This window comes from Heterodontus francisci, chromosome 1 (assembly GCF_036365525.1).
Source record: "Heterodontus francisci isolate sHetFra1 chromosome 1, sHetFra1.hap1, whole genome shotgun sequence".
Classification (NCBI taxonomy): domain Eukaryota; kingdom Metazoa; phylum Chordata; class Chondrichthyes; order Heterodontiformes; family Heterodontidae; genus Heterodontus; species Heterodontus francisci.
Window position 1 is genome coordinate 43,115,897 of NC_090371.1, and position 23,743 is coordinate 43,139,639.

A 23,743-nucleotide genomic window follows, 5' to 3' on the forward strand; every position below is an offset into this window, starting at 1 on the left:
TCACTATAGCTCTTCCAACCCTTTTCCTCCCCTGATTTGCAGCAGAGCCCTTCGTGGTGCCACGAACTTGGCTGTTGATGCTTTCCCCGGGACGTCATTCCCCCCCCCACCTCATCAGTATCCAAAGCGGTATATCCGTTTGAGAGGGGGATTGCCACAAGGGACTCCTGCACTACCTGCCTGTACCTACTACTCCGTCTGGTGGTCACCCATCTCTTTTCTGCCTGTGCAGCCATTAGCTGTGGTGTGACCACCTCACTAGACATGTTATCCACGACGTCCTCAGCATTGCGGATGCTCCACAGTGAATCCACCTGTAATGCGGGTAGCCAGTAGCTGCAGATGGATACACTTCCTGCACTCATGGTCATCAGGGACACTGGAAGCGTCCCTGATTTCCCACATAGCACAGGAGGAGCATATCATGGGACTGAGCTCTCCTGCCATAACTTAGGTTAATTAGTTACTCCCTTAATTAAAAAATACTAATTATACTAGGGGCCTTGGTCTACCCACTTCAATCTAAAGTCCTTTTATAAAAAAAAAAAACACTTTAGTAGTACTTACCTCATCACCAGAGGATGTTTTTCCATCATTTTTCCAACATGTGCATGGCGGCCTCTCCCATTGGTGTGAACGCAGTGTCATGCAGACCCCAACCTGCCAAAAATGAGGCATATTAATTTTGTCATATGACCATTGATTTTAAACTGTTGCTGGAGTGAAGAAATGACTTGTTTGAAGATCAGCAGACACTGGGCTGGAAGGTCATTTGCATAGTAAGAGACAATGCTTGTGGAGGCAAAGGACTATTCCTTGCTCCAACTTTCCCAAATGTACTTTGATCACCATACATTGAAGGTGTAAGGAAGCGCGTTCCAGGGACTGCTAAGATAGTGCAATCACAAACCTCGCATGAGCGACTGTTCCAAATAAGGAGTACAGTGGCGCAGTGGTTAGCACCGCAGCCTCACAGCTCCAGCGACCCGGGTTCAATTCTGGGTACTGCCTGTGTGGAGTTTGCAAGTTGTCTCTATGTCTGCGTGGGTTTCCTCCGGGTGCTCCGGTTTCCTCCCACATGCCAAAAGACTTGCAGGTTGATAGGTAAATTGGCCATTATAAATTGCCCCTAGTATAGGTAGGTGGTAGGGAAATATAGGGACAGGTGGGGATGTGGTAGGAATATGGAATTAGTGTAGGATTAGTATAAATGGGTGGTTGATGGTCGGCACAGACTCGGTGGGCCGAAGGGCCTGTATCTCTAAACTAAACTAAACTAGTCACATGACTAGCTTGCTGGGCAACCTGAGGTTTTTTGAGTTGTGCCACACAGAAGGCAATGTTGCAACCGAAGCTGGAGCAAGCAAGCAAGCCTCTCTCCTGGCTGTCTGTCTGTCTCACTTTCTCCCAAGCCACCGGACACTTACACCTCAAGAGAGAAAAGACTCCGAAATCGAAACAAGTTGAAGTGTGCACTGGGCCCCAACAAGTAGCAGTACTTACCGGCAACCAAGGACTCCACATTAAATGCAAAGAACAGAAAATAAATAACGGATATTGCCTCAAACTTTTCCCCTTAATTCTTTCTAATTTTATTTGTCTTTATATGCGTTTGTGTAATTATCGTGAATGCATGCTCATGTGGTCGTGTCACATATTCGTAGTTGTTAACCAGATTTGAGTCTAAGATTAATAAACTCCTACCTTTCTTGTTTAAATCTAAGGAAACCTGTCTGCTCCAATTGTAAGGCAAAGAAATCAGTGAACAAGGATTCACTGAAGGAGGAGCTAAAAACATGGTGTTTCTAAAATTAAGCCCTGTTACGTTTAAACCAGGCAAAGGCTAAGAGGGAACCCCTAGACCCCTTCTCACCTGGTCGTAACAATGTGAAAGACGCAGGGCCGACCCCTGTTCTTGCACTCTCCTTTCTATTGTGTGTCTGCTTCCCTGGCAAGAACAGAGGAATTAGTTTAGTGTGTGTCTTGTTGAAGGGCTTTGAAAGATGTGTGAGGCACCTTAACATCGCGTGCGTGGCAAGAAGTAGAAAATGGCAAGAGGGGAAATTTGTTGTGAACGTGAAAGTGCAAACAGGCGGAGGTGCAGTGAAGTGTTCTATTGTGATGGAGGAGAGGCATTGGGAAACAGGGTAGGGAATGATTGCTGGTGTTGTGGATAAAGTTCAGGATGGTTCAGAGAGTAAGAGAGATATAAAGGGGAGTCTTACTTTAGTAGTTCAACTCATCACATTTCTTCCTGCCCTGCTGGCAGGTCCTGAAAACAATGTTGCTGGCAGCGACAAGCTGTTGGGAAATTTGTCTGGGCACCCAGCCCCCATCAGAGAAGGAAGAGGTCCTCTCCATGGCACCATCAGAAGCAATGGAGCCCCGAATGAAATCAAATTGCCAGCAGATTCAGAAAATCGCTTATTAACCAACATTGCAAAACAAACCTCCCCTTTAAGAGTTGCTATCTGCCTCTCAGTAGCAGAAGCCCTGCTGTCTTTCCTGCCTTCCCCAATCAAGATGCTGCTTATGGAGTCTAGACAGGTCTCCCAGTCAATCTACAAGGTTGGTCTCATGTCTATCAAGCCAGCAGGGTAATTCTTTTCTCCTTGAAATCCTGTGGAGAATGTAGGATTAGGTTAATGTGAGACGACTGTCTTTTCTTCCCTCGGTGCTACCTGCAGGTGCCAGTGAAACTTGTGAAGAATGTAAAGCACTTTACACAAATTAATGAGAGGAACTCAGTCTCTTATTAGGAGAACCCCAATAGGCGGGAGGGTATTGCTGAGCCAATAAATCTCATCTTCACAAATATAAAGATATAAACATGTGTAAATACAAATTGGGAACAAAATTGGATTTTGATCTATACTAATAACCCTCTTCACACTGAATACAGTGTAGTGAAAGTTTACAATAAAATTAGTGAGCCATGGAGGTAATATTTGGGCTGGTGGTAGAGAGAATCTGGCTTGGATATTGAAAAATACATTATAGAAGCAGAAATTAGACTGTCTAGTCTTCCATGCCCTCCAAGTCACTACAGTTAGTTGTCAGTTGAATTGCTCATACCACGGTCAGTGTGATTCTTTCAGTAAGTGACCCATTCTGTGACCCCAGAATAAGCAAGATTAATGCTAATGGGACAGTTCTCAGAATCTGAGTATGTTCTGACATATGGAAGTCAGGTACATTCATATCTTCGCCAAAAGAAGAATGCTACAAATCTGATGGTGGTCAGAGAATCGCACAGAAAGGAACTGGGGAAGATAATAAACATACTGTGAAAACAGTAAGAAAATTTGTTGGTCCTGATCAGTTTGTCTGTAAGGCAAAGTCTTCTGCTTCTGATGTGTCAACAAGTGTCGTCCAAGGCGTAACGAAAACGGATGAAACACAATTTTGGAATTCTTTTTCTAAGTACTTAAAGAGCATTTGACACAGCAAGGCATAACATTCTAATGGAGAAATTGGACTCGATACAGGGATCTGCTGCTATTTACTGTGGAGATGGTCATTCCAGCTTAATTGGAAACAAAGGGTGAAGCTACAATCTGGCATACAAATTACTGTGGGCAGCCAGAGGCCTGTAAACAACTGCAGTTGTACACATTGATGGCAAACAGATTAAAGTCCTCCCATTCCTATCCACACCTGCTTCAACCTGCTGATGATGTAACAATAAACCAGGCTATTCAAAACATAGGCAGGAAGACATGGATTATATCAAATCAACAGGAACAAAATGGAATAAAGCGCACTAAAACCCATGAAATTTTGATCAGAACACATTTCTTGCAGAATGATTTCTCCATATATTGGGCAGCAGCAGTTAATGGAAGTCAAAATGTTTGTTTTAAATAAATTCGCATTTCTACAGTATCTTATGACATCTAATAATATGCTAAACCTTTAAAAAACACGGTTTAGGCTCCAGCTGGTATATTAATTCCAGGCACCACACTTTAGAAAGGATGTCGAGGCTCTGGAGAGCATGTAGAAAGATTTACTGGAATGGTGTCAGGGATGAGGGACTTCAATTATTCGGAGAGACTGAAGAAGCTGGGGTTGTTCTCCTTCGAGCGGAGAAGGTTACAGGAGAATTGATAGAAGTGTTCAAAAATGTTAAGGGCTTTGATAGAGTAAATAAGGAGAAACTGTATCCAATGGTAGCAGGATCAGTAACCAGAGACACAGAATTAAGGTGAAAAGAACTAGAGGCAACATGAGAATTTTTATTTTTAAACGCAGCAAATTGTTGTGATATGGAATGCACTGCTGGAACAGATGATGGCAGATTCAAACGTAGCTTTCAAATTGGGTAAATAATTAAAGGGGGGAAAGGGCAGGGGAGTGGGACTAATTAGATAACTCTGCCAAAGAGCCAGCACAGGAATGATGGGCCAAATGCCCTCCTTCTGTGCTGTCTCATTTTGTGCTTGTATCTCTCCATGTTCCTAAGTGCTTCACGTCCAGGGAATTACATATTTCTTTAAATGCGGTCACCGTTATGGAGTAAAATGGCAGCTAATTTGCATACAGCAAGAAAGATAATATTAAGCTGCATGTGACATCCCGGTGCTGGTAAAGGAAGAATCTTCCCAAGCTTCAGATTGTCACTCAAGCTTTGAGGTTATGACACATACAAGGACTATATAAGGATAAGTATATGTGTAAATGATCGAACACTATGATTTCAATTCTTCAGGGATCTTAGAAATGTTACCTGAGGAATAAATGTTTCCAGGTATGACTAGTGTTGCTTGCGGTGTTGGTGTAAAAGTCTTTAGTATTTAGTTGATTATTGTCGGGAGTCTGGGAGAATTTAAAATAGTTTTCTTGGAGGTTTTATGTCCCATTATTCACTGCCCTCACAAGCCGTGGAGAGTGCATGACGGAGCAAATTACACGTGACCTGTTAGAAGAAAAAGATTAAATTGCCTTTTCCCATCCTATACCATCTTTTGTACTTCGGACCGAACTCACATTTAGTGTAGTACAGGAAAGTAATAGTCATTTATGGCATAGAAGGAGGCCATTCGGCCCATCGAGTCCATGAGGCTTTCTGCGGAGCAATCCAGTCAGTCCACTCCCTCGCTCAATCCCTGTAGCCCTGCAAATTTCTTTCTTTCAAGTGCCCATCCAATTTCCTTTTGAAGTCATTGATTGTCCAGTGGGCAGTGAGTACCAGCTCATTACCAGCCACTGTGTAAAAAAGGTAAAAAAGTTCTTCATATTCCTCCTGCATCTCTTGCCCAAAACCTTCAATCTGTGTCCCCTAGTCCTTATTGATGGGAACAGTTTTTCCTTGTCTAATTTACCTAAATCTGTCATAATCTTGTACACCTCTATCAAATCTCCCCTCAATCTCCTTTGCTCCAAGGAGAACAAACCCAGTTTTTTCAGCCTAATCTTGTAACTAAAACCCCCCATCCCTGGAATCATTCTGGTAAATCTCCTCTGCACCCTCTCAAGGACCCTCACATCCTTCCTAAAGTGTGGTGACCAGAACTGGGTGCATTACTCCAGTGAGGCCTAACCAGAGTTTTATAAAGGTTCAGCACAACTTCCCTGCTTTTGTACTCGACAGTAGCATCTTGAGTAGTTTTCCACACAGTTACACAATATGGTTCAGCATAGTCTTATTGGATAAGAATATGTGAGAAGCTATCACTAAATGACTGACCATATTATTGGTAAGTACTTACATAGCTTTTAAAACCTTTACAAAATAAGCAGGTGAAATTATCTGTCTCAAAGGAAATTCCCATATGATCTGCACACTCTTTAACCTGTTTACTTTAAGTGGGTTAACAAACATGCACACAGTGACATCTTATACGCGTGTGGTAACACATCTGTTACAAATATCACTGAGAGTAATTTTATCCCATAATTACTACATTTCTTCACTAAAACAAAAACAAGACATGAACATTTTTTTTGTTTCCTGGAAAATAAAGGGAAATGAGAGAAGGGTTTAGAAATGATGAACAAATGATAACATCCTTTGTACTATACATACTGTGCGCAAAAATTGGTCTTTGTTGTATGTCAGTTTCTGTATTGACTTGTATGAGATGAAACTTTTGTCCACATCTTTACAAGGCAACTAATGGGCTGTGGGGGGGGGGGGGGGAACGGGTTAGGACAGGCTGGGGGACAGGCTGTGGTGGGGCCTTCCGAAGCTGGTAGTTCCTGCTGCTGGCCATAGATAGGCTGGGAAAGATGAAGCAAACCATCTCCATAAGGGTGCTTGTTGACTCCACTGGTTGGATTCAGGCCTGGCGAACACCCAGGGTCCCTGGAGAGGGCAATTCTTTTTTTTTAGTTAAACTTCATAATCAGCCCCCCTTTCTCTGAGCCAGGCCATTTCTGGATTGTGCAGATGCATCTGGAGCAGATGCAGAACATATTCACTGGAATGATATCTGAGCTAAAAAGTTTAAATTGTGAGGGCAGGCTGCGTATAGAAGATTAGGGGGCGATCTAATCAAAGATGTCGATAGAGGAGACGGAGAGAAACTATTTCCTCTGGTAGGGGAGCCCAGAACAATGGAATATAACCTTCAAATTAGAGCTAGGCCGTTCAGGGGTGATGTCAGGAAACATTTCTTCACACAAACAGTTGTGGAAATCTGGAACTTTCACCCTCCAAAGGCTGATGAGGCTAGATCAATTGAAAATGTCAAAACTGACATTGATAGACTTTTATTAAGCAAGGGTATTAAGGAATATGGAGCAAAGGTGGATAAATGGAGTTGGGGTACGATCTAATTGAATGGTGGAACAGGCTCGAGGGGCTGAATGGCCTACACCTGTTCCTATGTTCCTATCCCCCAATGGAGTGGTAACAGGGTTGGGGAGGTGACTGAACCAGTTTACAGGGGCATGGGACAGCTGGAAGCACTCTAAATGGCACTTGCATCACCTACCCCATGGAATTGAGATGCCCTCCCACTGACCCCATATATTCCAACATGGGTCAGTGTTGGACGGGGTCGACAGGTGTAGAATTTCCAGGATCACAGCCCGCAGAAATTCAGGACCATATTCAGAAAACAAAGCAACAAACAGAAAAAAAAACTGTGCTGATGGGAAGAGGGGCGAACGCTATTACCTCATATTGCTTGACTTGCATTTATAGAGCACTTTTCATGACCACCAGATGTCTCAAAGTGCTTTACAGCCAATGAAGTACTTTTTGAAGTGTAGTCATTGCTGTAATGTCGAAAACGCAGCAGCCAACTTGCGCACAGCAAACACCCACAAACAGCAATGTGATAATGATCAGGTAATGTGTCTTTGTGATGTTGTCACAGGAATAAATGTTCTCCAGGCCACTGGAGATAACTCCCTTTCTCTTCTTCAAAATAGTGTCATGGGATCTTTTACATCAAACCAAGCAGGCAAATGGGGTCTTGGTTTAATGTCTCATCCAAAAGGCAGTCCCTCCCAGCACAGTATCAGCCTTCATTTTTATGCTTAAGCTCTGGAGTGGGACTTAAACCTAGAACCTTGTAGCTCAGAGGCATAAATGCTACCAACTGAGCCACAGCTGAAACATTTCATGCTTGCACAATTTAGCAGTATATGTTGCAGCTAATCATTGCTGAGAAATATTGTAATAAAGTATATTTTAGCTTTTCATGATACCTATGGAATTTCATGATTATAAATGTGTTCCAGCTTATTGGCAAGGGGGCAAGAATGTCATCCTGCACCTGGCATCTTATTCCTGAATATCTGCAGACTGAATCAAAGCAAGTACATATTTCAAAAGTAAAATGCTGCCGATGCCGAAAATCCGAAATATAAACGGAAAATGCTGGAAATGCTCAGCAAATTTGGCAGCATCTCTGGGGAGAGAAGCCGATTAACGTTTCAGTTTGGTGACCTTTCATTTTCTGTTTTTATTTCAGGTGCGGTATTTTATTAAATTAATGAAAAAAAATCAGTGCTATTTTATTGTAAACCCCGAATGTGAGTTCCACAAAATCTCACCACAGTTAAATTTGAAGAAAATGGTGGAACCCAGACTGAACCACCTGTGCTACTTGAGGATATAAAAGAAAAACATGAAATGATGAAAATGTATACAAGCTTAAAGAAAGTGCTGAACTTGGTGCATGTGGGAACGAAATATCCTGTGAAAGACAGTAGCTGTTAATTGGCTTGAAATTGCTCTTGTACAACTGCTGTTTAGATTCCTGTAAAAAATCATGTTTAAACAAACTCATTTCTCTTTAAAACTAGCAGTATCTTTTTAAAACCAGAAGTATCTGTCAAACTAGCTCCTGATTTATTGTGACAAACAACAGACTTGACAAGAGAATCTAAACTAGTCTGAACTGGGCTAATTTGGTTGTATTCCAACAGACAGGTTGATAGAATTTGGGAACCTGTATGTACTAGCTTGTTTCAGTGAGTTGCCATCTCTGTTATATGTCTTGCTTATTTTACCAAAAATTTGTAAATGGTGGTTGTTGGCAACTAGGAGGCATTGACTATTGAAAAGATCATTGTGGAAAAATCATCATATGAAACATCTCCTTATTAAGAAAGATATTAGGGCCATGGAAAGGGTACAGTAAAAGCTCACAAGGATAGCACCAGGAATTAGAGGTTACTGTTTTGAAGCAAGCAGCTTTATCATTGGGGCAGAACAAGTCAACAGGGATCTGGGAGAGGTTTTCAAGATCATGAAAACATGAGCTCTTGGCACTTGGTGCGACTGCACTGGCAGCTCGTTTAAATGGATAAAATTGTTTCTGAACAAGCCTCCCCTCGCTGCCAGAGGTCGGATTGAGGGAGAAAGAAGAATAGGGAGGGGGCTGATTGTGGGCCAACAGAGACCCTTAGCAGGGCAGTGAAGTTGGGCCTCTGCTTCTCTTCTCTCTAAAGGAGATGTAAGTAAAAATCATTCAAATAAAAAAAAATTACCCTTCGTTGGCGGCACATGCTTAGGCCCAGTGGCTGCTGAAGAATCCTAAGGGGTAGCAGGCCCGATGCCTGTTCCGCTCATCACAGAGCAATTTAACCGAAGGGCCCTGAAATTTTGGTCAGCGCATTTATTCAGGCATCCTTCGGGTACATGACATTGGCCCTCGAAATGGGCCACATTGTGTCTGTTTTATGCCCATGAAACAGGTGAAATGAGGACCAATTTCTACCCCGTGTCTCTTTAACCCAAAACTCTGTGGGGAAGAAATTTGATCATGTAAGTGGCGATATGCAGTATGACACCAATTCACTGGGCTGTTACCTGCGTGGCGCACGTGTCGTTCTTCATTGACATCCTCGCGGGGAATTGACCTAAGTCTGTGTAGCGCTAAGCAAACCAATTTCTCCTTCTGTGTGTTTTACTAGCTCTCTTTCATGCTCCTGTTGTAACCTTGGCACCAACGGAACTGTCAGTTCCACCATGCGTCCACACTTTATTGACTACAGTACAATATCTGGCTTCAAATTGATTCCAATAATCTGCACCAGGAAAATGGGATGGTTTACATTGGCGAATTCCTATGAAATAAAGTGATACTTATTCGAACATATTGTACATAAGTAGCAGTAACATGGCAATTGTGCAAGTGTCACAGAGAAGGGGGAAGAGCTGCTGCATAATGTGGGGCTGACTTTGGTTGGGGGAGGGGAAGGCGCAAACACTGAGGTTATAACATCTAAGTTCATCATGGGCCACATCATTTTGCAAGTGCTGTTGATTTTTACAGTGTAACTTGTGGGGAATGTAACCTTAACAGTCCTTTTTTTTATTCGGAACTGATGTTTACAGGAAAAGATATTAAAGGAGCATTTTCAGCAGGAATTTCAGAAAACAGCAGACAAAAATACTTCATTCATTACAGCTGCCTACATAAACACTTGCAGTAATGTTTCGTCCGGTCCTAATTGGAAATACTGTGAGCGTAGTCATAAAGTATCACAATCTTTCTACTGTGACACCCAAGCCTTGTGGGCTTTCTGTGGCGTTTGTCTTCCCACCTTAGTGCTTTCACCATAACTGAAGTACGTAAGGCTTAGAAAATTCTGGAAGAAAATAGTGAAGGGTTTCCATCTCCATGTTCAGCAAGCGATTATAAAGTAGAAATTTGACTGGGACTATTTTCAAATCTTACCTGAGGCAGCAGCTTCAGATAATTTACTGGCTGGTTGGAGGACGTGCAGGACAGTCGAAGGAAGTCTGATTATGGCTGTCAGGGGTGTTATGGAGCTGGGAGGAGCACTCCTGCTCCTGCCACAGGATTCAAACTCAGCTTTGGTTGCCAGCAATGGCTGCTGGAAAATCCTGAATAGAACAGGTCTGACACCAACCCCACTCATCGCTGCCTAATTTCTGTGATAGGACCTAAAACAGGGGTTAGACCCCTCATTTATATATGTCAGGTATTTAACTCCTGTTTTAGGGTCCAGTCAAAGACTCCCGAAAAATGGCATGACCCAATTTCGGAACGTGTGCTTTTGAGGCCTTCTTTGGGGCGCAGGACTTCAGTCTTCAAAATTGGGCCTTGTTGTATTCCTATTAGGCTCATGAAGCATAAAGTACCAATGATGCTCAGAGGCCCATCAAGCCAACATGGGCTTGACTGGCCAAGTGGCCTCCTTCTGTGCAGTAAACATTCTCTGATGAAATGGGCACAATGTGCCCCAATTTTAACTCCAACATATTCTTAGCTTTAATTCAAAGAATAGAATTCTTTAATTTGACATTGAGACTGATAGAATTGTTAATGTTGTGATTCTACTCTTCACAACAGGCCAAATTTATCTTTGTCTGTCTATCTGTGTCTATATTTATATGTTTGATAAATACCTATGTACTTAGTTATGTATGTTTACTTATCAGTAGCATCAGTGCTAAACCACATATATTTATCTTTCATCTGTCTCTCTTTATTTGGTTAGGGTATTACTTTCACCCCTTTGCTATGCCACACAGCACTCCTGAATTAGGGAGGGGGTTTGACCTGTTAGGCCTCTGCGAATGGAAGAGTGACCTGCCATAACTCATCCTCTCACTCTGTTTCCCTCCTTGGGCAAATTACCCAATCTCCATTCTTTAAAAACAAATTCAAAGCAGTGTGCCATTACTCCTTCCCCACCTGCCCACCATCTTTATCTACTCTTATACTTAGCCAGAGAAACACTCATTTTCCAATATTTTGCATACCCATTGTGCTTTTGCTATTCCATGGATCCTGATCCAGAAAATGAACAGCCGGGCTCTGTGGATCTGCAAAATGCTGGAGCCCCAATTTTAATTCAGTGATAACTTCACTGTTTCGCTCCTTCTCCGAAGCCTAAGTAGCAGAACAAGACAAAGGGAGTCACCTAGAAACCTCTCCCAAATTACTTCAAATAAAAATAATGCCCTCAGAAGGAATAAGAACAAATAAATCTTTAAATATAGAAAGAAAAGTGCTGCTTACTATGGTTCTTTGGGTTCACACAGAAGTTTACAGATAGGTCTGATCTTAGCCACACCAACAGTAGGGATATTTCAATTGGCCTCAGCCTCCCTGAGGTTTGGAAAGAGAAATCTCCTAGAGTTCCTTCTCTTGATCACAATTCAGCAATCCCAGTGTGCTGTGTGGCATGAAGTTGAGGGAAAATTCAGGTTCAGCTGTGAATATCCTAAATTGTCTGCTATAGGATTTCTTGGAGCCTTTTGAAGGCCTGGCAAGAAAGGTAACAAATCAAAGTAAATTTAAGAGATATTCTACAGATCAGCAGTGACAGATCAGCCTCTGATGAAGGGATGGAGGAGGAAGTTAACCAGTAATAATTTGTAGTTGGCAGAATGGAGGGTTTAGGCTGGGATCTATGGAAGATGTGGCAAGACTGTGCAGGGATTTGAAAATGATGTAGAGAATCTTGAAAGCAACTCATTAGGACAAGGGGAGCCATTGGAGTTTGTTGGTGATAGGTATGAATGGGTGCGCAGAGACCACTGAATTAGCTCTGGGACGGTATGAAGCTGGCAAGGCCAGTATTTGAGAATTCAAATGGGGATTAATGTAGGAGACGATGTTAGACGTCAAAGAAAGCAGTCTTGCCAACGAACCAGTTGAAAGCTCAGCTCAGAGTCAAACATAATGCTAGGGTTATGTATCAGTTGGTTCAGCCTAGGACTCAGACAGGAATGCTGATGGAGTAGGAGCCAGAAACACATGAATTCTGGCGAGAGTCAAACAGGATGGCTTCAGTTTTGCCAACATTGAGTTGTAAGAAGTCTGTACCCCTTCAGGACCTTCAGAACAGGAAGGGGAGGTAAACAACATTGATGAAAAAGAAACTGGGATTGTTATTTAATTTTAAGACAAGTCACAAAATCAAATGTGCCTGTAGTTACCACAGAGATTCTCCTGATCTCATGCTGTAATCTGTGGTGGCAGTTAAAGGAGGCGAGCGGGCAGTAATCTGTGGTTGGAAAGTTTTAGATTTTCTGAGAAACAGTGTAAATGGCCAAAAGCAACCATTAACCCTATTTTCCTAGGGTTTCCTTCAATCTTCCAAGGTGTCAGCCTTGACTCAGTGATGACATCTCTCATCCCTGAGTCAGAAGGTTGTGGGTTCAAGTTCTACTCCAGATCTAGGCTGACACGCCAGTGCAGTACTGAGTGAGTGCTACACTGTCAGAGTTGCTGTCCTTTGGATGAGATGTTAAAACGAGAGGTCCCCATCTGCCCTCTCAGGTGGGCGTTAAAGATCCCAGGACACTGTTTCAAACCAAGAGCAAGGTATTCCACCCGGTGTCCTGGCTAATAGTTATCTCTCAACCAACATCACTGAAATAGTTTATCTGGTCATTACCTCATTGCTGTTTGTGGGACCTTGCAGTGTGCAAACTGGATGCTGTATTTCCTATATCACTATAGTGACTATATTTCAAAAGTAATTAATTGGCTGTAAAACACTTTGGGATGGTCTGAGCTCATGAAAAATGCTATATAAATGGAAGATCTTTCCTTCTGCTGCTATGGGAGATCGGACCAATCCTGTGGAAATCCTCCCCGTAATGTTAACGGCTTAATTAGACTGAGATATACTTGGGCAGACACATATCACTGAGTATGTCATTGGTAAGACTCCTATTTACAACCTGGCAAAGCATCTCCTGAGGTGGTAATGCTCCTTTTATATTAACTCAGCACCTTATACCTCTGGTGTGGAATGTGGAGGTTAATCTTGATACCTGGGAAGTTTGTTCGGCATACCGAAACATAAAATGAAGGAGCTAATGCTATAATTTGTGATTTCTAAATTAAAGGCAACATGTCTCCTTCACAAAAAAGACTACTGTAAGCCTCAGGCTCAAAAGCAACTGGAGACAGTTTGGAACAGTTGCAGCTTTAGGATCTATGAAGGAAATTGTGCATTAAGCCTGGTTGCGGCTAGGCTGTATAATCGAGCAATTGTGCGGACATGAGCCCTTGATTAAGGCAGTAATTAAAACAGCGAGGGCCTCCCAACATCATGAGAAAATAATCTCTTGGTTTTTTTTTAGAACATGTTGAGGCTCATTATTTTTGATTCCATTTTATCCTTGATAAGGTCACTTTTCCGTTAAGGTTAAAGTTGTCTGAGGAAGATGGAATTGATCCTTAAGGGATCAAGTTCACAGACCAGCAAAATATTGAATGGGCTATTGCATTTCAAGAGGCATAAGCTTGTTGCTTGGCTACCTGTACAGCAGCTGGACTTTCTAAGCTGATGGATGCTTCAAAAGTTGTCATTCTCTTACTTTTCGACAGGATGGAACAAATGGTCCTGTTTGCACGGCTTTCTAAGATAAACAGTAAGTATTAAAACACGAGGGTTGAAAGCACGCTTTGAATTGTTAGTAATGAAAATATTAATGCATCTTTATGAAATTGTTTAGTCTATTGTTTTCATGTAAATATTAATCATTTAAAATAAACCAACTACGGCCTTCATTAGCAGGCAGCGGAATCTCATATGAGCATGGTAATGTGTGTTACAAATATCACCGTGAGCTTTGAACTAAATTATTCCATGTGGTGTTGCACTGTATTTATTAAACTGACCTACATAAGGAAAAAAAAGAAAGAACTTGCATTTATATAGTCCCTTTCATGACCTCAAAAATCTCCAAAGTGCTTTACAGCCACTGAAGAACATTTTTGAAGTATAGTCATTGTTGTAATGGTGGGAAACGCGACAGCCAAATTGCACACAGCAAGGTCCCACTGATAAATAGGGCTTCCCTGAACTGAGCAAGCATTGGGCCTGCTTCTCTCAGGTTGTTCAGGTGTGGATATCGCCTGGCAAATGGCCGCCACCAAATCAAGTAGCTTTGTAGTGTTGTTTCGATCCAGGAGGAGAATGACTGCTTCTCCTAGCTCCAAAGTAGTCCCCGGAACCACTGTCAATTGTGATTGCACCCCCGATATCTTCTGTTGTCTTCCCTCACCCAGCACTCTTCCCCGCCCCCCTCCCCGCCACACCACCCCTCCTTTGGTACTTGTCTCAGGAATGCTGCCGGTGAGGCAATCAACCCATATTTCATCTGCAAAATGGGCGACTGCCTTTGGAGGTGTATCAGGCACCAGCAACTCATCTAAATTATTAAAATGAGGTTCAAAGTCTGATTTTTGGACTGGACTTAGGCCTCCTAGTTAGGATGCGTTGCCTATGCAGCGGAGGCACTGGGCCTAAAAACAGGGCCAGATAAACTTTTACCCCATTGTTTTCCAATTTTTGCATTTGTATCACATTTACACCACATTCTACACACCCTAATGTGATCCAAAATAGCAATAACCTTCATTTCTATTGTGCCTTGAATGTAATAAAATGTCCCAAGGTGCTTCACAGGACGCTTATCAAACAAAATTTGACACCAAGCCACATAAGGTAATATTAGGACAGATACCCACCCAAAAACCTGGTCAAAAGGAGGCACATTCATTTTGTCATGAACATTGATTTTAAACTGTTACTGGAGTGTAGAAAGAACTTGTTAAACAGATCTGCCATGGCTGGAAAATACATTTGCATATTAACAGACAGTGTTTGGAAGGACAAAGCAGCCATTCCCTGACACATTCAACCCACAATGGACTTTTGATCACCAGACATTGAAGGTGGGGGAGGTTGCATTCCAGGTTGACTGCTAAGATGGCCTAATACACAAACAGACATGGTTCAACCAGCTAGTCACATGACTAACCTGCTCGGCAACCTGAGTTTTTTGAATTTGTACAAACAGTTTGGACAAAGTGCAGAATGCTTCTGGATTGAGAAGTTCTCTTCTGGCTGGCTCGCCACAGCCTCTCCTGTCTGTCTGCTCCCATCTCTTTCTCACAAGTCTCTGAAACCACTAAAGACACATGAACCCCAAGACAGAAAAGTCTCCTAGAATGAACAAGGTTTAGGAAGAATACCGGACCCCAACGAAAAGCAAGATCTACCTATAATCAAGGACTCTACAGTGAGCTCGAAGAACCATAACAAAAACTCTTCAGATATTGCCTCAAACATTTCACTTTATTTTTCTTCTCCTTTCTGTCTCTGTTTGCATGTGTGTATCGTGTATGCATGCTAGCGTGGGCGTGTTGTCTATTTGTAGGCGTCAACCGAATTAGAGTTTAAGTTCAAGTTTAATAAATTTCAACTTTTCTTCTTTAAATCTAAGAATGCCTGTTTGTGCTGGTTTATTTGCCTTATAATTGGAAAGCAGTGAACAAGGATTCACCAAGGGGGTGCTAAAAACACAATGTGTTTAAAATTAAACCCTGTTACAGTAAGACCAGGTGAAGGCTGAGAGGGACCCCTAGACGCCTTTCTCACCTGGTCGTAGCAGAAGGAACGTCTCAAAGGAGAAGCAGAGTGTTTTAGACTGGGAGTTCCAGAGCTTAGGGCCTTGGCAGATGAAGACAGAACCGCCAGTGGTGCAGTGATTAATATCGGGGATGCTCAAGAGGCCAGATCTGGAGGAAAGCAGATGCCTTTGAAGATTGTAGAGCTGGAGGATGTTACAATAATAGGGAGGAGCGGGGCACTGGAGCGATTTGAAAACAAGGATAAGTGAATAAAATCAGTAACAGAAACAGAAAATGCTGGAAACTTTCAGCAGATCAGGCAGTGTCTATGGAGGTAATGGAGAGATTAGCTTCTCAGTTAGATCCTGCCTCCGAATTGGAAGACATTACAGATGAACACCATTTAAAAGGAACATAGGTGAAGGAGGAAGGGAAAAACACAAACTCATGAACGTGTTTCCATTGTTCATATTTTTTGAGGACTTGTGTTCAAAAGACTGTGGAAATACTTGAGGAGATGCCGGACTTTTTTTTTAAGGGTCACTGGAAGGACACTTGGGACTTTGTTTAAAAACAAACGCGTACTGGAAGTCACATGTCTTCAGCTAAGTAAACAGCAGGAGCCTTGCTGGCTATTGGAGTTGTTTACAAAGAAGTCACATTTCAAGATTTATGATGATCAGGTGTTGGTTTCATTTTTGAACTGTTTGAATGGGCAGTTGGGGTGTAAGCCTGCTAAGAGAGAGAGAGGCTATCAGTTCATCCTGTTCCACCTCTTTGAGAAACCCTGAGAATCCAATGTGAGAACTGGAGAAACTGATGCAGCATTTCTCCTGAGAAGCTTCTGCAAGACTTTCTCTTGACATCTCCTGAACGAACTGCTTCTGAAAGATCCCAGTGACCACCACATGTATCTAGTAACACCGTCTACACATACCTGGATGCCAGACCAAAGAACCATCTGGAAAATTCCATATCTTGTACTTTTTCATCAAGAATTATCAAGTATTTGGACAAAGTATTTTGTTTTTGTAAAGTTGATCTCTGCAGAGAAAGCTTCTTTATTTTTTCTTTAACTGGTGTGTGTGCGAGTGTGTTGAGTTATTTAGAAGGGAATATATTTATACTTTCAGACTTCAACTTGGGTATTATGCTTTGCATCTTAATTGAATGAGTCTTGTTTTATAATAAATTAATAACTTTGTTGTTTATTAAAGAAACCTGGTTGGCATAATTTTATTCTGAAACTAACATAAAGTATTTAATTGGCTGTATCGGTAACTGGGTAAAACATTTAAATATATCTTGTGACCCCTGCAGAAGTGGAATTAGAGAAAGACAGTGCACTCCTCCATCCTTGATCATAACACAGGAAAAGAAATCAAATGATCCGTGGTGCTTTAAGTGGAAAACGGGAGATGGTTAAATGGCAGAAGTGTTATAAACTGCAGCAAATTATCTACAATACCACAAAGTAATTCGGTAATTTATGCAAACCTAAAAACGACTCGGCTGACAGAGTATTCATGGGCAATAAGTAGCCTTTAAAATTACTTAACTGTCTTTTTCAATCAACTCAAGGTTAAAATAAAATGCAGAAATATGTAGTGGTTTTCCATGTAAACGCAAAACAGATTTTCGCTGCTACTGTAACCAGACTTGGATCTCTGTGTTCTTTTTTAAATAAGGTTATATTTTAAACAATTAGAAGCTGGTCCCTTGTCTTGGGCAGAAAAGAGAGATTCGATAGGTTGGATTATAATTTTATAGCTCATTTTAGAAATATTTTTAGCAATGTACTTTTGGCTACCAGGTTTGATGAGCTGGCTGACTCTGGAGCTGTGACCAGACCCCTTTTCTACAGGTACTTACAGCTGCACAGCTTTAAACTGCTCTGGCTACCATCTGGAATACATTGTATCTGCCCCATTTATACGAAGAGCCATCTACAGCAGTAATACCATGCACACATGTGGAAATTATGGGAAATAGTTATGTTCCTCAAGACGTTGGAATGTACTGGTTTATACTGAGGTCAGATTGCTCTGGAACTGGTCCAGGCAACAGGGTCATTTTACATTGATACAGATAAATCCTTAGCATCAACACTGGTGCAAAGTCAGTGCAAACATACCAACCAATTGCAGTAACTAACCTGTTAGGATAAGGAGGTCCAGAGTATGACTAATAGAGCTGAGGTATTTCTAACCCCTGAACCCCAAAAGTTCAGCTTAAAAACCCAGGCAACCTCGTGGTGTTTACACTTCTATTGTTGGCTTGATCTATTTGGATTTCAGGTTTCGAGAGGGCTGCTCTTTAGTGCTTCTTCTTTTGGGCCTCCTTATCTCGAGAGACAATGGATACGCGCCTGGAGGTGGTCAGTGGTTTGTGAAGCAGCGCCTGGAGTGGCTATAAAGGCCAATTCTGGAGTGACAGGCTCTTCCACAGGTGCTGCAGAGAAATTTGTTTGTTGGGGCTGTTGCACAGTTGGCTCTCCCCTTGCGCCTCTGTCTTTTTTCCTGCCAACTACTAAGTCTCTTCGACTCGCCACAATTTAGCCCTGTCTTTATGGCTGCCCGCCAGCTCTGGCGAATGCTGGCAACTGACTCCCACGACTTGTGATCAATGTCACACGATTTCATGTCGCGTTTGCAGACGTCTTTATAACGGAGACATGGACGGCCGGTGGGTCTGATACCAGTGGCGAGCTCGCTGTACAATGTGTCTTTGGGGATCCTGCCATCTTCCATGCGGCTCACATGGCCAAGCCATCTCAAGCGCCGCTGACTCAGTAGTGTGTATAAGCTGGGGATGTTGGCCGCTTCAAGGACTTCTGTGTTGGAGATATAGTCCTGCCACCTGATGCCAAGTATTCTCCGAAGGCAGCGAAGATGGAATGAATTGAGACGTCGCTCTTGGCTGGCATACGTTGTCCAGGCCTCGCTGCCGTAGAGCAAGGTACTGAGGACACAGGCCTGATACACTCGGACTTTTGTGTTCCGTGTCAGTGCGCCATTTTCCCACACTCTCTTGGCCAGTCTGAACATAGCAGTGGAAGCCTTACCCATGCGCTTGTTGATTTCTGCATCTAGAGACAGGTTACTGGTGATAGTTGAGCCTAGGTAGGTGAACTCTTGAACCACTTCCAGAGCGTGGTCGCCAATATTGATGGATGGAGCATTTCTGACATCCTGCCCCATGATGCTATTGCCTCATGATTTGGTAGCCCACAAGGCAGCATTGTAGGAAACCTTAATGGCCCACCAAAGATAAAAGGATGGGACCCTCCTTGACTCAGAAATTGGTTGCTTCACAGTTGCTGTGGTGAGCAAATTGTCAGCCTATCTCCTCAAACCTTTCAAATTCAAAGCGCTGATGCACTTTCAGTCCACTAGTCAGCATTCTAACTAGTAGCAATTGTTTGCTCACATGCGTTTTTAACTGTGCAGTAATCTGTGTTAGCACAAGTTATGTAATGATTCAAGCGCAGCTTTTACAGGCACATAGTGCTCAAGCACTTCATCAATTGACTTGTACGGAAAGTTTGATGTAAGAGTCTGTGATTGAGTAATTTTTTTTAACCAGGAAGGGGCCAGATTTTTGTAATATTGTTAAATGACTTCAAAATTCAACTGATTTGGAGTTTTTTTCTTAGTCATGTAACCTTGAAATAATTAATAGATTAAACAAATTGTTCACTGTGAGGAAAGGTTCTCGTATTAGAAGTTAGCGGTATAAAGGGAAAGAGTGCTGAATATTTTAATTCAAAGGGTTGTGGAATAAGTTATTAAGAACAGCCATTGAAGCTGCCTTCAGAAATGAATTACAGAGACAATTGGATGTGTTCCCAGGAGAGACAGGATTGAGGGGTAGGTGATAAGTGGGTAGAAGGGATTGATCTCTCAAAAAGAAACAAGTTAGTTTACCAGCATGGATTCGATGGGCCGAATGACCTCCTTCTATACTGTAAATGACTCTATGACCTTACTGGCTTTTTTCCGTACCTAAAAAATCATTTGTTATTACAAGTCTACGTTAGTTCCCCATGGTTTACTTATGCTTATTTAGCTCAGACCTTTCAGTCTGTTTCCAGTTTTTGCAGTACATTGTATTAATATTACAGTCACCTCTATAAGTGAAATATGTGTAATATAGAGGTCTTTTGTAATGTAGTGTTGGCCTGGCACTTTTTAAATACATATGGGGGAGAATTTCCAATGGAGTCTTCCGATACCCCTCTGTAACTTTGGCAGAAGATCAGTGGAAACCATGATAAAATGGTGGGAGAAGCTCTCTATGATGATTTTCCAGGGTTTTCACTCATCTTCCATCTAATGTACAGCAAAAGATTGGGAGAATCTCATAAAATTCTACTCTAAGCATTTTGGCTGCCGTTTGCCAGAATTCTTGGTAGAGTTTCGTACTTAAATATAATGTTAGAAATAGGAGCTGGATTAGGCCATTTGGCCCTTGGACAAGAATCATGACTCAATGTCTACCTCAATTCCACCTTTTCACACTATCTCTATAACCATTAATTCCATTAGTATCCAAAAATCTATCAACCTCTGCCTTGAATATACTCAATGACTGAGCATCCACAGTTCTCTGGGGTAGAGAATTCCAAAAATTCACAACCATTTAAGTGAAGGAATTTCTCCTCATCTCAGTGCTTAATGGCCTATCCCTTATTCTGAGACTGTGACTCTGTGTTCTAGATTCCCCAGCAGGGGAAATACTTTCTCAGCATCTACCCTGTTAAGCCCCTTAAGAATTGTTTATATTTCAATTCGATCATCTCTCATTCTTCTAAATTGCAGGGACTATAGGCCAAGACTACCCAATCTCTCCTCATAGGACAACCTCTCATCCCAGGAACCAGTCTAGTGATCCATCGTTTCACTCCTTCTAGGGCAAGTATGTCCTTCCTATGGTAAGGAGACCAAAACTGCACACAGTTCTCCAGGTGTGGCCTTACCTTTGCCTTGTATAATTGTAGTAAGACTTCTTTATTCTTATACTCCAGCCCCTTTGTAACAAAAGCTAACAAACCATTTACTTCCTAATTGCTTGCTGTACCTGCATGCTAACTCCGTGTTTTATGTATAAGGATCCCCAGGTCCCTCTGAATGCAAACATTTCCCAGTCACTCACTATTCAAAAAATATTCTGCTTTTTCATTTTTCCTACCAAAGTTGGTAACTTCACACTTTGCCACATTGTATTCCATCTGGCACGTTCTTGCCCACTCATTTAACCTGTCTATATCCCTCAGAAGCCTCTTTCTGTCCTGCTCAACGCTCACTTGTCCACCTGACTTGGTATCATCAGCAAACTTGGAATCATTATACACAATCCCCTCATCTACGTTATTCGTATAGATTGTAAATAGCTGAGGCCCAAATACTGAACATCGTGATACCCCACTAGTTGCAGCCTGCCAACCTAAAAATGTCCCGTTTATTCGTATTCCATTTTCTGCCTCTTAGCTAATCCTCATCCATGCTAATATATTACCCCCAATCCCATGAGTCCTAATTCTGTGTAATAACCTCTTGTGTGGCACCTTCTTGAATGCTTTTTGAAAATCCAGATACACTACATCCATTGTTACCCCCAATCCATACAGTAAGTTGCATGCTCAAAAAACTAACAGACTTGTCAAAAATGATTTCTCTTTCATAAATCCGTGTTGATTCTGCTTAATTATATTATGATTTTCTAAGTGCCCTGTTACCATGTCCTGAGTAATAGAGTCTAGGATTTTACCTACTACTGATGTTAGGCTAACTGGCCTGTTGTTCCCCCTTTCTCTTTTCCTCCTTACTTAAAAGCAGGGTTATGTTTGCTACCTTAAATCTTTAGGAACTGTTCCAGAATCTAAGGAATCCTGGAAGATCAAAACCAATGCATCTACTATCTCTGCAGCTAACCTTTTTAAAACCTAGGCTGCAGGTCATCAGGTCCAGTGGATTTGTATTTACTTCATCTTATTAAATTCTCCAGTACTATTTATTTACATATACTGATTTCTCATACTTTACTTCTTTATATATTCAGGGATGTTAATGCAGCATTATCAGCAAAGAGGAGTTCTCTGATGAGGACTTTCTGTACTTTGGTCTTCGCTCTAAGACGGGCAAGGTTGAACAACCTGCCATCTGATCTTGTGTGGAGGAAAATTCCTTTTTCTGAAGACATGAATGCATGTGAGAGCAGAAGTGAGAAGAAGATCCCAAATAGTGTAGATGCGAGAACACAGCCCTGTTTCACGCCACTCAGGATAGGAAAGGGGTCTGATGAGGCACCGCTATGTTGAATTGTGCCTTTCATATTGTCATGGAATGAGGTGATGATACTTAGTAGCTTTGGTGGACATCCGATCTTTTCTAGTAGTCTGAAGAGACCACGTCTGCTGACGAGGTCATTAACATCCCACACAGAAGAGTGTCTGCAGAGACTCATCGACAGGATTGCGGCTGCCTGCAATGAATTTGACCTAACCATCAGCCTCAAGAAAACGACCATCATGAGACAGGATGTCAGAAATGCTCCATCCATCAATATCAGCGACCACGCTCTGGAAGTGGTTCAAGAGTTCACCTACCTAGGCTCAACTATCACCAGTAACCTGTCTCTCGATGCAGAAATCAACAAGCGCATTGGAAAGGCATCCGCTGCTATGTCCAGACTGGCTAAGAGGGTGTGGGAAAATGGCGCACTGATACGGAACACAAAAGTCCGAGTGTATCAAGCCTGTGTCCTCAGTACCTTGCTCTATGGCAGCGAGGCCTGGACAATGTATGTCAGCCAAAAGCGACCTCTCAATTCATTCCATCTTCATTGCCTCTGGAGAATCCTTGGCATCAGGTGGCAGGACTGTATCTCCAACGCAAAAGTCCTTGAGATGGCCAACATCCCCAGCATATACATCCTATTGAGCCAGTGGTGCTTGAGATGGCTTGGCCATGTGAGCCGCATGGAAGATGGCAGGATCCCCAAGGGCGCATTGTACACCGAGCTCATCACTGGTATCAGACCCACCGGCCATCCATGTCTCCGCTTTTAAAGACGTCTGCAAACGCGACATGAAGTCCTGTGACATTGACCACAAGTCGTGGGAGTCAGTTGCCAGTGATCGCCAGAGCTGGCGGACAGCCATAAAGGTGGGGCTAAAGAGTGGCGAGTCGAAGAGACTTAGCAGTAGGCAGGAAAAAAGACAGAAGTGCAAGGAGAGAGCCAACTGTGTAACAGCCCCGACAACCAATTTTATCTGTTGCGCCTGTGGAAGAGTCTGTTACTCTAGAATTGGCCTTTATAGTCACTCCAGGCACTGCTCCACAAACCACTGACCACCTCTAGGAGCTTACCAAGACAAGGAAGCCAAAGAAGAAAGAAGACATTCAGGGAAATATGATCATGAAAGATGCCACCTCGCCTATCTCACCCTCTCCCCAACCTCCACCGCCCCCTGACGCTGTGATCCTATGGTCTATCATGCGAATGTGCCTTCCTTCTATCAGTCTGCAGAGATTAAAAGAAGGACTTTATCTGGTTTTGACAGGATCAGGCCTTGCCTAGTATTTACTCATCTTATGTTCTTACATTCTAATTCAAAAGAACTTGCCTTAGTTAGTTATAAAATGAACAGATACCTCTGTTAATCATTTTCATTTAGCTTTGGATGGTGCTGCACATATACTTGCAAATCAAGTGCAGTACACTTAAATTGTCCCACTCAGATCTATTGAGATTGTCTGAACTCTTCCAGTTCAGCTCTATATGAATACCTCTCTACTTTCATTAAATTTAGTGCCAGTTATATTGTAGAAGTTCATATTCCTTTTGTGTATTCAAGTCAACTCTTCAGTTCTATTATTGGCATTAATCCTTTAATTTAATATTTCCTTGTTTGAATCCCAATAGAATTGCTATGT